This window comes from Macaca mulatta, chromosome 2 (assembly GCF_049350105.2).
Source record: "Macaca mulatta isolate MMU2019108-1 chromosome 2, T2T-MMU8v2.0, whole genome shotgun sequence".
NCBI lineage: Eukaryota > Metazoa > Chordata > Mammalia > Primates > Cercopithecidae > Macaca > Macaca mulatta.
Window position 1 is genome coordinate 154569193 of NC_133407.1, and position 15528 is coordinate 154584720.

At 51.1% G+C, this 15528-nt stretch overlaps 1 long non-coding RNA gene across 1 annotated transcript; it reads left to right on the forward strand.

Moving 5' to 3' along the window:
* Positions 1-2626: 2626 nt before the first annotated feature.
* On the forward strand, positions 2627-12802 carry LOC144339317 (uncharacterized). The gene is made up of 2 exons (XR_013414278.1): positions 2627-4399; positions 11389-12802. It is a non-coding gene; the product is annotated as an uncharacterized LOC144339317 (long non-coding RNA).
* The last annotated feature ends 2726 nt before the right edge of the window (positions 12803-15528 follow it).

Below are 15528 nucleotides of genomic sequence, written 5' to 3' on the forward strand. Positions count from 1 at the left end.
CCTTTCTGTGCCAGCTGGGTCCCCATCTGCCTTCTTAAGGGACCCCACAAGGACCAAATTCCAGCTTCTGCTGGCTAGATGCTTACCTTCTTTGCTGTTTCAAAATCTAAACCTTCTAGAGCTTCCATGGCCAGTTCACGCCAATCAGTGTCGGTGACACCCAAGCAAGCAATCTGGTAGGCTTCCTTGAACAGTTTCCTATCCAGGTACTGGTACATGGGAGCAGACTGCAGGATTTCATCAGGGGTAAAAAAGAAGACTGTTTTCAGAGCCATGGAAAGAGCCAGATTCATACAGAGCCTGCCTCCAGATGCGTGGGACAATTACCCACGCCTGGGGAGCAGCCCTGCAGCCGTCAATCAGCACCCTGCCCAGCCTGCCCAGCCCACTCTGTGTGCTCCATTCTGCGTGCGCCATTCTACACCCCTCTCACGGCTGGGCCACTGTGCTCCACAGCACAAACTGCCCATCCTCCCCTCCTTCCCAGCTGCAGGCCTGCCTCACCATAGGATGTCATCCTCGCGTGGAGTGCCTTTGCCCCTCCCCGCTCTCCCTCTGGAAAATACCTATTTGGCTTTCAAGGCCCTACTGAAATGTCACCTCTTCTGGAGAGTCCGCCCAAGCCCCTGAAGCCCCCACCCCAGGTGAAGGAGTCTCAGCTTCCTCTGCCCTTTGTCCAGATCTCGGGTTGTGATGCAGTTACAGGCCTGTTCCCACAGCAAGGCCGTGCACAGCCCGTGGGCAGTGGTGGGTTGTACCAGCCTCCCTTGGCAGGCCCCCAGGCTATGTTTGCTGACAGAATGAGTTCCTGGGAGGAAGGGGTCTGGGATGGCCTCTTCTTCCAGGGACTGAATCCAAGAAAGGTAAGTGATTTGCTCCAGGTTACCCTGGAAGTCTCTGGAAACAAGTCTCCTGCTCCCTGCACTGGGACCAACGCCCTTGTACAAGATGGGGTTGCCTTGCTGTGAATGCCCATGAATAGTTCCTAACGACTTCTCTTTCTTAGGTTTATAAAGGGCTTTTGGCTGTCCCCATAGGCCTGTGCAGTAGGTATTATTTCTCCCTGGCTACAGCCCAGGAGACCGAGACTCAGAGAGGACAACTGACCTGTCCCAGCAAATAGCTGGCAATAGCCAGAGGTGACTGGACTCCAGGTTCTGTGCCCCTTCCTGCCAGGTATGTGGTCGTGTGTATATGTGCATATGTGTGTATGTGTTACCAGTGGAGAGTCTTGACCACAAGCCATCAGGTTCTTGGTGTTTTCAACAAAGAGCTGAACAAAATACACAAATAAAGCCATGAAGGAACGAAGCAACAAAAGCGCAGATTTGTTGAAACAAAAGTACACTCCACAGAGTGACACCAGGCTTGAGGAAGAGGCTCAAGAGCACCAGTTGCAAAATCTTCTAGGGTTTGAGTACCCTGCAGAGGTTTCCCATTGGTTACTTTGTTATACCCTATGTAAATGAAGGAGTGGTCCACAATCATTCTGATTGGTTGCAGAAGGGGGCCAATCAGAGGTACTTTTCATTTTTTATCTGCTATGCAGTGCAAAGGGAGCCTCTGATCCTTTTGTTACTTCGGTGTGGAGAAGTGAGGTTTTCCTTTTGATTCAGTTCTAGGAAGTCAGCATGAATCAGCCTTAGGTTTCCTCCCTCCAGACCCTATTCTGCGTCATGCGGGAACAAGAACCAGTCTGAGTTTGGCCAGGATATCTTTAACAAGGAAGGGCCTTGCCCTTGTTTTAGGCCAGCCAGTGTGCTTCAGGGCCTGCATCTCTCCTGGCTTCCTGGGCAGGAAAGAGCAGTCACCCAGGACCTCTGTGCTAATGGTTCCCAAATGTGGATGTGGAAGTGCTGTTTTCTCTGTTTGGGGCCTTTATCTTTGAAATTTCCAGTCCCATTTTTTAGTTTTAGTGTTGAAGGCAAGTTTTTTCTTTTTAAGCTTGTGTAAACCAAAAGTAAAAGTCTACGCCCTCCATGCCTCCCTTGAATGAACCCCTCCCCTTGGAGAAGGAGGATTCCAAAAAAACCCTAAAAAACTAGTTCCAACCATCATGGGCATAAGGGGTCAGACATGCCTCATTTTACCCTCCTCCCTTTGGAGTTTAGACACAATGGACCAATATTAACAAGAAAACTGGGGTCTCAAGACTGACAAAACAGACTCTGTAGCAATGAGGCAGGATAGTATCTAGTCTGGAGGCAGGGAACTTAAGGCCAATTCATGCTGAATCAAGGAAAAACACCAAGGTCTGGGCGGAAGCAGGGAGTCTGAGGCCAATTTGTGCTGACTTCCCAAAGCTGGATCAAAAGGGAAACATCTGGGTCTGGAGGCAGGGGCCCTAAGGCCAATTAATACCAACTTCCTGAAGCTAAACCAAAAGGAAAAACCCAGCTCCCCATGCCTAAGTAGCAAAGGGTCAAATGTTACTCTTTCTACAATCCTCCCTGTTCCACTGTGGCTTAGACAAAAAGGGAGAGTGGCTTAGAGTGGCCAGGGCCAAGCAGGGACCAGCCCTTCATCTGCATAGAGTGCCATTCACCTCAGTCTTTACTTAGCCACAGACCAAATCCTTCAACTATATAAGGGGTAACTGATAGGAACCTCAAAAGGAGTACTTGAAACCCAGAAAACTTTGTAATCAGACCCTTGAGCTGCTTGGGCCCACTCCCACCCTGTGGAGTACTTTCTCTCTTTTATAAATCCCTGATTTTGCTACTTCAATCCTGTGTTTCAGTCCTTTGTTACTTAGTGTGTTTTGTCCAATTTTTTGTTCAAAACACCAAGAACCTGGACAACTTACACTCAAGGCCCTCCTTCCAGTAACAGCAATAGAACACTGTATTTCAACTTGACTCCGATATAACATTGATGGCAGTGACTACTCCAGATCCCTGAGTTTTGGACAATCAGATGTAGCCAGCTGTTCTACTGTAGCTCCCAGCTGCAGCAGGGAGACGTGGCTGGGGCTGCACGCTCCATGAAGCCCTTCCAAGTTAGGGTGGGAGCTCCCCAGGTGCCACTGCAGCTGCCCAAACCATTGGGTTGCAGACCTGGGCCTCCCAGTCCACAGAGCAGGCAGGAGCCCTGCCCTTTGGGGCAGGGCTGTAGCTGCCCAACTTGCGGCTGCAGGTCTGAGCCTTCCTGTGCTCTTGGAAGGCCAGGAGCAAGCAGGATCCCTGCCTTCCTGGGCACAACTGTAGCTGCCCAAACCATGGCTGCAGACTCAGGCACCCCTGCACTCTTGGAGGCCTGGAAGGTCCCCCTGTCCTTGCCGGCTCAGCAGTGCCTGCTCCCATTGCCTGGCTTCTCCCTGCTGTTGGTGCCCACTCCAATCTTGGAGAAATGTTGGGGCCAACCTCTGGTGTCATGAATGGCAGCAGGAGGCAGACAGATTCCTGGATGGAAGGGGGCAGGTCCCCAGGGAGGCCCCACCTTCAGGCCAGGGAGGGTCTGAAGGCTGGGAGCCAAGCTGCCAGTCCCAAGGACCAGACTGGGAACTTGTGGTGCCATTTCCAGGCCCACCCAAGTACCAGTCGGCATACACTTTCTCCCCTCTGAGGCCCATAAAAACCCTGGGCTCAGCCAGAGCTAAGCAGACTACAGGATGACCAGCTGCAGAGAAGAGCTACCCTTTCTGCTGAGAGCTTCACAGACCTGCAGAGATGTTGGGACTACCAACTTCAGAGAGGAGCAACCCACTCCAGGGCCTCCTCTCTGCTAGGAGTTGGGCAGATGTCGGGATGACCAGTAGAGAGAGGAGCTACCCTCTCCAGGGGCTCCAATCTGCTGAGAGCTGCAGAGACAATGAGATGACCTGTCTGCAGAGAGGAGCCACCCTCTCTAGTGCCTCCTCTCTGCTGAGAGCTGAATACTCCACAGGACCACCTGCCTACAGAGAGGAGCTACCCTTGTGGGTCTGCTCTGAGCTGTTCTAACACTCAATAAAGCTCCTCTTCATCTTGCTCACCCTCCACTTGTCTGCGTACCTCATTCTTCCTGGACACAGGGCAAGAACTCAGGCAAAGGCGCCACTGGCCACAGAAGTTTCTGGCCAGAAAGACGACACCCCAGAGATCCCATAACAGCATCGTGCAACAGTAGGCCTTGAAGGAAATCAAAGTATTTTACCCCAAAATATATTTTGTTGACATATTTTGAAATGGGCCTGCAAAGCTTTCTCTTGTGCAGGGAAATGTGCATTCTGTAGAGAATCTCCTTCTCTTACTAGGTCTTTTCTGGAGAGTTTTGACACATTTTAAGGTCAGACAAGAGACATTTGCCATCTGTTCTCACTGAAGCTTGCTACCTGGAGGCTTCATCCACATGGAAAGAACCTGGGCTTGGCTGGGCACTGTGGCTTATGCCTGTAATCTCAGCACTTTGGGAGGCCAAGGTGGGTGGATCATGAGGTCAGGAGATCGAGATTATCCTGGCTAACACGGTGAAACCCCGTCTCTACTGAAAATACAAAAAATTAGCTGAGCATGGTGGCGGGCACCTGTAGTCCCAGCTACTCAGGAGGCTGGGGCAGGAAAATGGCGTGAATCTGGGAGACAGAGCTTGCAGAGAGCTGAAATTGCATCACTGCACTCCAGCCTGGGTGACAGAGCGAGACTCCATCTCAAATAAAAACACAAAAAAACCTGGGCTTAAGCTCCAGCTTACTCTTTCAACCAATTGCCAATCAGGAAATCTTTGATCCACCTATGACCTGTGAGTCCTCTCCACTCCCACTCCCACCCCTGCGTCTGAAATGTCCACCTTTCTGGGGCTGAAGTAATGTATACTTTACATGTATCAATTTGTGTCTTTGCCTGTATATTTTGTCTCCCTACAATGTATAAAACCAAGCTGGGGCCGTTCGCGGTGGCTCACGCCTGTAATCCCAACACTTTGGGAGGCCAAGGTGGGCAGATCACAAGGTCAGGAGATCGAGACCATCCTGGCTAACATGGTGAAACTCTGTCTCTACTAAAAATACAAAAAATTAGCCGGGCGTGGTGGCGGGCGCCTGTAGTCCCAGCTACTTGGGAGGCTGAGGCAGGAGAATGGCGTGAACCTGGCAGGCAGAGCTTGCAGTGAGCCGAGATTGCACCGCTGCACTCCAGCCTGGGCGACAGAGCGAGACTCCATCTCAAGCAAACAAACAAAAAGCAAGCTGTAACCCAGCCACCTTGGGCACATGTTCTTAGGACCTCCTGAGGCTTTGTCATAGGCCATGGCCCTTGACCTTGGCAAAAGAAACCTGAGGTGATGGAGACTTGTGTCAAATACTTTTTGGTTTATAGCCGTTTACCCTCTGACAGCAAGATGTGGCTGCTCGCGAGAGCTTATCTTTTCCACTATGCCATCCTTCTGCCCTTCTCCTCCTTTAGTGGGGCAGCAGGCGTGGGCTGGGGAACAGGTGACCTAGCTCAGCTACATCCTAGGCTTGTGACTTTGGGTAAACCATTAACTTTTTTTTTTTTTTTTTTGAGATGGAGTCTCACGCTGTTGCCCAGGCTGGAGTGCGGTGGCATGATCTCAGCTCACTGCAATATTCACCTCACGGATTCAAGCGATTCTTGTGCCTCAGCCTCCCAAGTAGCTGGGATTATAGGCATGCGCCACCACGCCAGCTAATTTTTGTATTTTTAGTAGAAACGGCATTTCACCATGTTGGTCAAGCTGGTCTCAAACTCCTGACCTCAAGTGATCAATCCACCTTGGCCTCCCAATGTGCTAGGATTACACGTGTGAGCCACCGTGCCCAGCCTAAATCCATTAACTTCTGTTTGGATGCCCTGTCCAGCCCAGGCTACCATGGGCAAACAAGAGAGGTGCTCCAGAAATGATGAAGCACTGGGCAAAATGCAGGCATGATCATTACCTCTTAAGTGGACCCAGGTTCAGCTACATGAGCCAAACGAGAGGTGAGGGCTGTTGGGAAGAAAAGCAGGTTTAATTGGAAAGCCGGCAAATGGAGACGTCAAACGAGCGTTCTAAAGGAGCATCTTACATTTTCAAATTTACCATACGGGTTTTAAAGCGAAACTTGGCATGGGAGATACGGGAAGAGTGCAGGGCACAGAGTCTGTGTCTTTGTCCCCATGGCTGTCTCAGGTAACTGCTGGTCTGGAGGTCTGATTGGTGTTATCTTGACTTTGGCCCAATGGTGGTGGACCAATTGTTCGTGACTCCCCCTAAGCGGGAGTATTCCACAGAGGCTGCATGCCTGGTTTGTTTCAAGATTCGCCTCTGGGGTTTCTTAAACAAGAGCATAATTAGATGAACATTCATTGCCGGAGAGAAGTGTCTACAGAAGGAAGGAATGAAGGGGTGAGAGTGGAGAAATGAAAGAAAATTAAGTAGGTGATTTTTAAAACTGAGGTCCCAGCAGCCAAACAAGCACTGGCCTCGAGATAAGCAACATTAAAACCATTGACACTCCACTAATGTTGACTGACCCCCAGCCCAGTTCTACCAGCCACAGCTACAGCTTTAATTAGACAAGAGACTGATTTCAGTAACTTTCCCCTGATAAAAAGACCACCGAGCATGCATTAGTTCTGGCCAATCTACAAAAATCACACACTGGCATGCCTTGTGTCCCGAAAAAACCTTTTGACATATAGGGCCTAATTGTAACATATTTAAATGGTCCCCACTCCAAATTGAATGTGGGTCATATGTCACATGCATATTTGTTCAATACGTATGTCAGGACCACCATCATGAGTATTCATAGCTCCTCCCAAAGCCTGTTAAATATGTATGATTAGCCAACCTGTCATCAGATCCCCACAGGAGCTCTAGGTACAATTGACAGCGGGAAACGTGCACTGTAATTTTGACTGACCGGCCTGAACAACAAAGTGAGAGCCCATCTCTACAAAAAATCAAATTAGCCCTGGTGTGGCTGCACACACCTGTGGTCTCAGCTGCCTGGAGGCTGGGGCAGGAGGATAACTTGAGCCCAGGAGGTTGATGCTGCAGTGAGCCATTTTCATACCACTGCCCTACAGCCTGGGTGAAACAGTGAGACCTGGTCTCAAAATGATGATAATAAATTTTAAAAGGACTGAATATTATGTGTACTTCCTGGATAACTCCAGAAACATATTCTCAGCCCTGCAAGACATACACAAATAAACTAGTGCTATGTCTGATCCCACAATATCTAAATCAATGGCTTTTATCATGGTTTGTATCGGGCCCCTTCTGGTGGAAAAAATTGATCATTATTTTGGCCATGACTATAGGAACAGGCTTATTCTTCTGCTGTGAACTCTATTGCTGTTGTGTGCCATGCTTGGGAATGCAGAACTAGTTCTCCCAGGGGCTTCTGGCCCTTTGCACCACGATGCTGCAAAAGATTTTGTCTGTAAGTTCAGGGACTTGCAAATACTTTCAACTCCAAGTAGATCAGTTCCATTCCACAGCTCCCTAACTACTTCACTTTTCAGTAGGAAGTAGCCAGAATGAGTATATTGCTCATTTTTCGTGGAAATGGAATGGAACTTGACAGTAAGGAGTTTGTAACCAGAGACTTCAGTTTTGCTGTTGTGGTTACCATGGGCTTATAGTATAGTTAGAAGTCAGGTCATGTGATGCCTCTGGCTTTGGTCTTTTTGCTTAGGATTGCTTTGGCTATTGGGGCTCTTTTTTGGTTACATGTTGTTAAACCAAGTTTAGCCTAAAGCTGCCTCCTTACATATTTTAAGTTCAGCCTAAAGGTTTCTCTGTACATTGTGAACTATAACAAGTGGAGGAGTAAACCGACCATAGCCTTCACTTGTGCCAATCACCGAGTTTTGGACAATCAGATGTAGCCACCCGTTCAAACTGTACTCAAATAAGGCAAATACCAACCTGTAACCAATCTAGCTGTTTCTGTACCTCACTTCTGTTTTCTGTACATCGCTTTCCTTTTTCTGTCCATAAATCCTCCACCACTTGGCTGTGCTGGAGTCTTAGAGCCTGCTGGCTCAGGAGGCCGCCCAATTCACGAATCGTTCATTGCTCAGTTAAGCTCCTTTAAATTTAACTTGGCTGAAGTTTTTATCAATGTGAATTTTAGAATTTTTTTCTAGTTCTGTGAAAAATGACATTAGTACTTTGATACGAATAGTGTTGCATTTGTAGATTGCTTTAGGCAGCATGGCCATTTTAATGATATTAATTCTTCCAGTCCATGAACATGGAATGTTTTTCCATTTGTTTGTATCATCTGTGATTTATTTCAGCAACAAAAAACAACCCTATTAAAAAGTGGGCAAAAGACATGAACAGACATTTCTCAAACTAAGACATACATGCAGCCAACAAACGTGAAAAATGCTCAACATCACTAATCATCAGAGAAATGCAAATAAAAACCACAGTGAGACACCATCTCACATCAGTCGGAATGGCTATTATTAAAAAGTCAAAAAACAATAGATGCTGGCAAGGCTGAGGAGAAAGGGAATGCTTATACACTGCTGGTGGGAATGTAAATTAATTCAGCCACTGTGGAAAGCAGTTTGGAGAGTTCTCAAAGAACTTAAAACTACCATTCGACCCAGAAATCCCATTACTGGGTGTCTATCCAAAAGAAAATAATTCTACCAGGCCAGGCATGATGGCTCATGCCTGTAATCATTTTTGGTTCTGACATTTAGTTACATTTTGAGTTAATTTTTTGTTTATGGCCTGAAGCGAGAGTCCAGATTCATCCACTTTTGCAAGTAGATATCTAATGCAAAGGCGGCAGAGGCAAGGGGCAGGAGGATAACTTGAGCCCAGGAGGTTGATGCTGCAGTGAGCCATTTTCATGCCACTGCCCTACAGCCTGGGTGAAAGAGTGAGACCTGGTCTCAAAATGATAATAATAAATTTTAAAAGGTGGAGAATGTAGTTCCTTGTACATAATCTGGCAAGGGAAGAGAAGGTGACTTCACTGACAATCCCTCCATATGCCACAGTCTGGTGGCAGGGCTTCCTTCACTTGGCAGCGTTTTTGAGGTTCATCCATGATACAATGTGCACAGTAGATTGTTCCTTTTCAGGGCTGAGTAGTATTCCACTGCCCGAAAGTACATTTTGACTTTCCATTCACACCATTTTTAAGAATATTTCTGCCTAGAAAGAGGGCAGATCGGGGGCACCTCCCCAGCTGGTCCAGAAGCCTTGGGTCTGGCAGCTCCGAATTTCCCCAACTTGATTCATTCAAGCCCCCCGTCTCCAGTTTTGTGCCTTATCCCTACTAACTACTTAGAATTTTTCTTTAAATTGGCTCACTCTTTTACTTGAGTGTATTCTGTAGAGAAAATGCACATTTATTTATATTCACACTTTAAATGTAAAATACTATCATTACTCCAAATAGAAAAGAATGCTCAAAATAATGCCAGGAACACAAAACAATGTCATCCCATTCTGGCTCCAGACTCTTGCTGTTTCACCCCAAGCTGATTCCTGAAAGAGGCCCGCACACTGGACTGGCACCAAACCAAGCCACTGTCCCTCACAGAACCAGGAGAGCTGGAAAGACCTGGGATGGAATGACCTGACCTCTCACATGGCGCCCGAAGCCTCTAGAAGTAGCACCATAATCACGTGCTAGCTCCCCACCTAAAGGGAGGGTGCACCCCCGGCTTCTGAGGCCCCTGGGTAGCTCCGGCATTCCAGGATTCCAGGATTTCTACATGCAGAGGCTGGGGACCTTCCCAAAGCCATGGGGGGAGCCCAGAAGTGACCTAGCACCTCTGTGTGCTGAGTTCCTTCCATGCTCACCTGTGGTGCTCCCAGGTGTGCGAGGCCTGGGGTAAGGCATGGGCGGGGAGCAGCTGGACCTGGCTGTGCTGAATCTTTGAAGTTGGGATCATTTCTTAATCCCACTAGTCCCCAGGGTCTGGCTCAGTGCTGGCTATACAGCAGGTGCTCATGGACTGTAGAATGAATGACTCATAGGTGTGTGCATGAATGAGCTGGCTGCTGAGAGAAAAGACAGACTGAAATAACTCATCTGAAAACTACTCGAACCATCCAAAAGGGGCTGCTCTCCAAGGCAACGGAGTCTTTGGTGGGAGGCGAGGGAAGCCTGTGGCTGAGACAGCATGGTGGCTGCACTCACACACAAGATGCTTTTCACATCTCACGACGGGGAAAAGGGAAAAGGTTTTTAAATTTTTTTCATGGAAACTGGAAAATGAAGTTCGTGTGCTCTGTTTGCTCCTGCTCATGCACAGGTGGAGGTGAGGGGTGGCCCCAGGCCCAGAGGGGTCTGTCGGGGAGACCCCCGACTGCCACCCTCAAGGGTGTGCACTGGGTCCTGCAGGCAATGGGGAGCCACTGAACATTCTTGAGGGAGGGTCGCCTGAACAGATCCAGCTTCAGCATGACTCCTCTGGCAGCAGGTGTGCGATGGAGGGAACCTGGAGAAAGGAAGACAGCCCTGGCCGCCACCTTCACCCCCAGAGGCTTCCACACTTCCTCAAACTGTCCCAAATCACCCATAATGCCTCCTTTCCCCTCACTTACTCAGTGCCACCCACCAAGTCAGCTGCAAGTGAGCCCAAAATGCCCCTGCTGTCACCACAGCCACCCTGATCCAGGCCAGCAGCAGCTATCCCCTGGGCCATGATGCCAGCCTCCCAATGGGTCTGGCAGTTTCCTCTGGCCCTTCTACAATTTGTCCCTCAGCAGAAGCAGCTTTTATTTTATTTTATTTTATTTTATTTATTTTATATTTTATTTTGACAGAGTCCTGCTCTTGTTGCCCAGGCTGGAGTGCAGTGGCGCAATCTTGGCTCACTACAACCTCCGCCTCCCAGGTTCAAGCAATTCTCCTGCCTCAGCCTCCCAAGTAGCTGGAATTACAGGCATGTGCCACCACGCCCAGGTAATTTTTGTATTTTTAGTATAGACGGGGTTTCACCATGTTGGCCAGGCTGGTTTCGAACTCCTGACCTCAGGTGATCCGCCCGCCTTGACCTCCCAAAGTGCTAGGATTACAGGCGTGAGCCACCGCACCCAGCCAGGAGAGGCCTTTAAAACAAAGTCACACCATGTCACCCCTGAGCTCCTGTGAAAATTCTCCAAAGGCTCTGTCACAGAGCACTGAGTACCAAAGCTCTTCTTCTAAGCCCTGGCCTGGGTGCCCTGGGCTCTGCTCCACCCTCTCTCCCAGGCCTGCTGACCCTGCTCCTCTCTCTGGCCTCCTTTACCTCCTGCCAAACTCATCCCAGCTCCTCGCCCCTGATACACATTCCTCACCTGGAGCAGTCCCCTCACCTGGTCACAGCCCCTTCTCATCACCTGATTCCAGACCACTGGCCGCTTCCCAGCCCACACCCATCGCAACCGCCCTGTGCTCTGTGCTCTGGATCATCAGCTCTGTGTCTATTTGTCTTCCCCCAGGAGACCATCAGCTCCCTGCAGGCAGGGACAATGATCCATCCATCCACCTCGCCAGCAGGCCCTGGTTGAGCCATGCTTCCCCAGAGACCAGGCTGCAGGGTGTTCCTGACGCCTGCTCCCAAGTTTACCGGCAGGGGGAAGCTGAAAGTCAGCGGACTCCAGAACCAGCCCTTCAACTCACTCTGTGCCAGCCGCACTGCCCACACTGTCCGGGTGCTGGAAATCCCCTCCCTACAGTTTCTCCTGGCATTGTAACCACCCCACAGCCCCCCAGGGAGCTCCTCACACTGGAAAAACATTCCCAGGGCCCTGGCGACTCCAAATTGGGATGGCCACCATCGAGGATGTGCCCTCACCCCGGCGGGAAGGCACAGAGTGCTGCCTCGTTAATACTCATCACAACTTCACCAACGCCCACCTGGTGGTCTTCGGGGATCATTGGAGGATGTGAAAGTAGATGCACTAGGATGTTAAATAGTTCAACAGCAAGCAGCTCCTGCCAAGTGCTTAGCAGCTTTCTGCTCACTGGGGCAGTGGCGGCGCCAGTGCTGGCTCGAGGCCCGGCCACCTCTGCAGGACAGCTTGGGGACAGTCCAGGCCCGCCACGTGGCCACCAGAGGCGGGGTGGTGCCTCTAACAAGCTGGGGGATGGCACATCTTCATCCACGGACCATCAGTTCCCAGCAAGGCCCTGAGAGGCTGGTGACTTATTTCCTTAATGCCACTGCTGCCCACAATATCCAGGGAGCTTGACTTTGGGACTCAAATGTGTGTGTTTTCTCTCTCCCAATCACTCCAGGCGTGGCAACTCCTCACCAGAAACTTGAAACTTGGCAAAAGTCACCTGAAGCCTTAGTCCAGGGAACTGGGGTCTGTGCAGCCACCTACATTCAGGCTGCCCCCACCCCCGTCACAGGCTCCTGTTGGGATGCTATTTCTAAACCCCAGCCTTAGGCACTTCAGTGCTTTTGAAGATTTTAAATTGGCACGTACTGGGGTTGCAAACTCAACTGCCTGCTGAGGCTGGGAGTGGCCGGGCTAGGTGGGCCTGGGGCAAACTAGAGAGCCAGCCCGGCCCCTTCGAGGGGATTGTGCCACTCAGTTCCAGCCCCAGACCTTGATCGCCTCAAATTTCAAACTTGGAAGTCATCACATAGGATAAAGGCGGCCTGTGACCAACATTGCCAGTTTGAGACCTGGGACCCGGGGGAACAAAGGGGGTCCTTGACCCCTATCTCCTTTTTACCCCGTTATCTGCCGCTTGCCCCTCATACCCCACTCGCCCCCTTAAGAGGCTTTTCCTGCTCTGTGGCCATCATCTAGACTGAGACGTGGGTCTAGACTGAGTCCCTCAAAGGCAAGGTTTCTGGGTCCCAGGGAATAGGACTCCCTAATAAATATTCATTGAATTAAATGACTAGTTAATGATCAAGCCCATTTCATGGTCAAGACAAGGTCAGCCTCACGGCCATCGCTGTCTTACTCCTCTGGTTCCTGCATGGTCTCAGGAGCTGGTCCTTACAGAGCACAGCCTGAGACATTCCGAGGTGCACATTGACCCTTGCAGAGCACAGCCAGCACCCAGGTGTGAAGGGCGATGCCACCTGGATACTCACATCCCGGGACATTTGGCTAAACTGGCCTCATTAACAGGCCGGCCAAACACTCCTCACATATCCGCTGGCATCTAGATCTGCGTGGATGGGTTTTGCTGCCAAACTCCTGTTTCTCTTAATAGCTACCAGCCACCGGGCCACTTCACGGGCATTAATGCCACTTATTTCTCAAAGAGAGCTCCTGGCCTCATCCACGGTGGGGAAACGACATCGCAGAGAGAGGCCGTGACTGAGGCTTAAGGAGGCAGGGAGGCAGGGAGGCAGGGGGGCCAGTGAGCAGGGGAGGCCAGGGCTGGTAAGCAGGGCCACCACTGGAAGGACCTTATAGTGTGACACCATAGCAAGGCCTGGAGCCAGGAGGCCTTGATGAGGGGAGGGAGGCGGTTTCTGCCCCTGAGGCCACTGTCCCAGGCCCTGCCCTGGTCACGGTGGGGTGCCTGGGTGGTGCCCAGCGGGTTTTTCTTGAGGGTGGACACAGGCCCCAGTCTCTCTGCTCTGCGGGCAGCTGCCCGGCCCATGCACCTCTGCAGGCACCTTTGTCTCAGCTGGAAGGGTGACACTGTTCCTCCAACAGGACGTGTCCCAGCGGTAGGAGCCAGGGAGAGGTGGAGTTAGGACAGGTTCTGTCACACGGAGGCCTCCCTCAACCTCAAGCATCCTCAGGGGGCACAAGAAGGAGGCCAAGTGGAGGCCCCCCCTCCAGCAAGGCCAAATGGAGGCCCACCCACCCAGTGACTCCTACCCCAACTGCATATGGCCAAGCCCCTGCCAGCCCACCCCAGGCCTCCTCGAGGAGGCCCTCCCAAAGCAAACCCAGGGGCCTAACGAGCTCAAATACTGCAGGGCTCCCAGGGGCCCAGGAGCAGACGCCTGGAGCCCACGGCGGCTCTCCGTGCCCTGCCCGAGTGGGGCTTCCATTCCTCCAAAGGGGCGGCGTGGCACTCCATGACTGTATCACATGGGCCAGGCCTCTTCTGCCGGGAGCTGCCTCCGGCACAGGCATCTGCCACAAAACCGGGAACTCCCCTGCAGTATCTTGGAAAGTCAGGCTCCCAAACTAGATTCATAAAGGACTCCAGGGCCTGATCTGGAAATTTAGTGTGCTCCGGAAATAAGCCAGTTTCCTCAACCACGACTAGACCCACCTGGAGAGGGGAGCGGCGGAGCAGAGGGGCAGGAGGCGGGAGGACGACCCCAACCTACTTTCAGAGGAGGGTCCCCTTTCCTTTTCATTGTGGTAAAGGATGCATAACACACATTTACCACCTTATCCATTTTCAGTGCACACTTCAGTGGCATTAAGTACACTTTCTCATCTTCCCCAACTGAAACTTTGCTCCATGAAACACAAACCCCATCCCCTCTCCCCCAGCCCTGGCACCTCCATTCCACTTTCTGTCTCCGTGAATGTGACTACTCCAGGGACCTCGTGGAAGTGGAATCTTGCAGTATTTGTCCTTTTGTGGCCGGCTCATTTCACTAGCATCCTGCCGTCCAGGTTCATCCCTGTTGCAGCGCAGGGCAGAACGCCCGTCCTTTTTAGGGTGAATCATATTCCATTGTAGGGACAGACCACGTTCTTCTGTCATGGACACTTTCTTTGCTTCCACCTTTGGCTGTTGTGAATAATGCTGTTGTGAACATGGGTGTGCACATATCTGTTTGAGGCCCTTTCAATTCTTGTTTTTTTTGTTTGTTTGTTTGTTTGTTTTTGAGACGGAGTCTCGCTGTGTTGCCCAGGTTGGAGTGCCGTGGCCGGATCTCAGCTCACTACAAGCTCTGCCTCCCGGGTTCACGCCATTCTCCTGCCTCAGCCTCCCGAGTAGCTGGGACTACAGGCGCCCGCCACCTCGCCCGGCTAGATTTTTGTATTTTTTAGTAGAGACGGGGTTTCACCGTGTTAGCCAGGATGGTCTCGATCTCCTGACCTCGTGATCCACCCGTCTCGGCCTCCCAAAGTGCTGGGATTACAGGCTTGAGCCACCGCGCCCGGCCGAGGCCCTTTCAATTCTTTTGGGTCTACACTGAGAAGTGGGATTGCCGGATCATATGGGAATTGTGTTGCATATTTAACTCCTTCGGGAACCACCACACCATTTCCCACGGCAGCTGCACCACTTTACCTCCCCACAGCAATGGAGCCACAAAGGTTCTTATTTCTCCACATCCTCACCAACCAGAGAATGGCCTCTGGCAGCAGACGCTGGGGGCCAAGCTCGGTGGTAGAGGCCGTCGAAAGCACTCCAAGGTCAAACAGGCTTGGGCAACAGTGAGCACGTTTCTTCCCACAGGACTCCTCAGAGTGCTCGATGTGCCAGTGAGCTCAGGACCCACAAAGGGCAACGTGCATGGAGCCCCAGACCCTCTGCTTCCTTTACGGCTGCTGAGGAACCATGCTCTGAGGGGCAGCCTGGGGACTGGCTGGTCCCCCATGGCACAGGCCCACAGCAGGGTAAGCTCAGAAAGCAAGAGGCAGCAAGCAGACTCAGCTCCAGCCCCTCAGCACCCTGGCATCTCACACAGG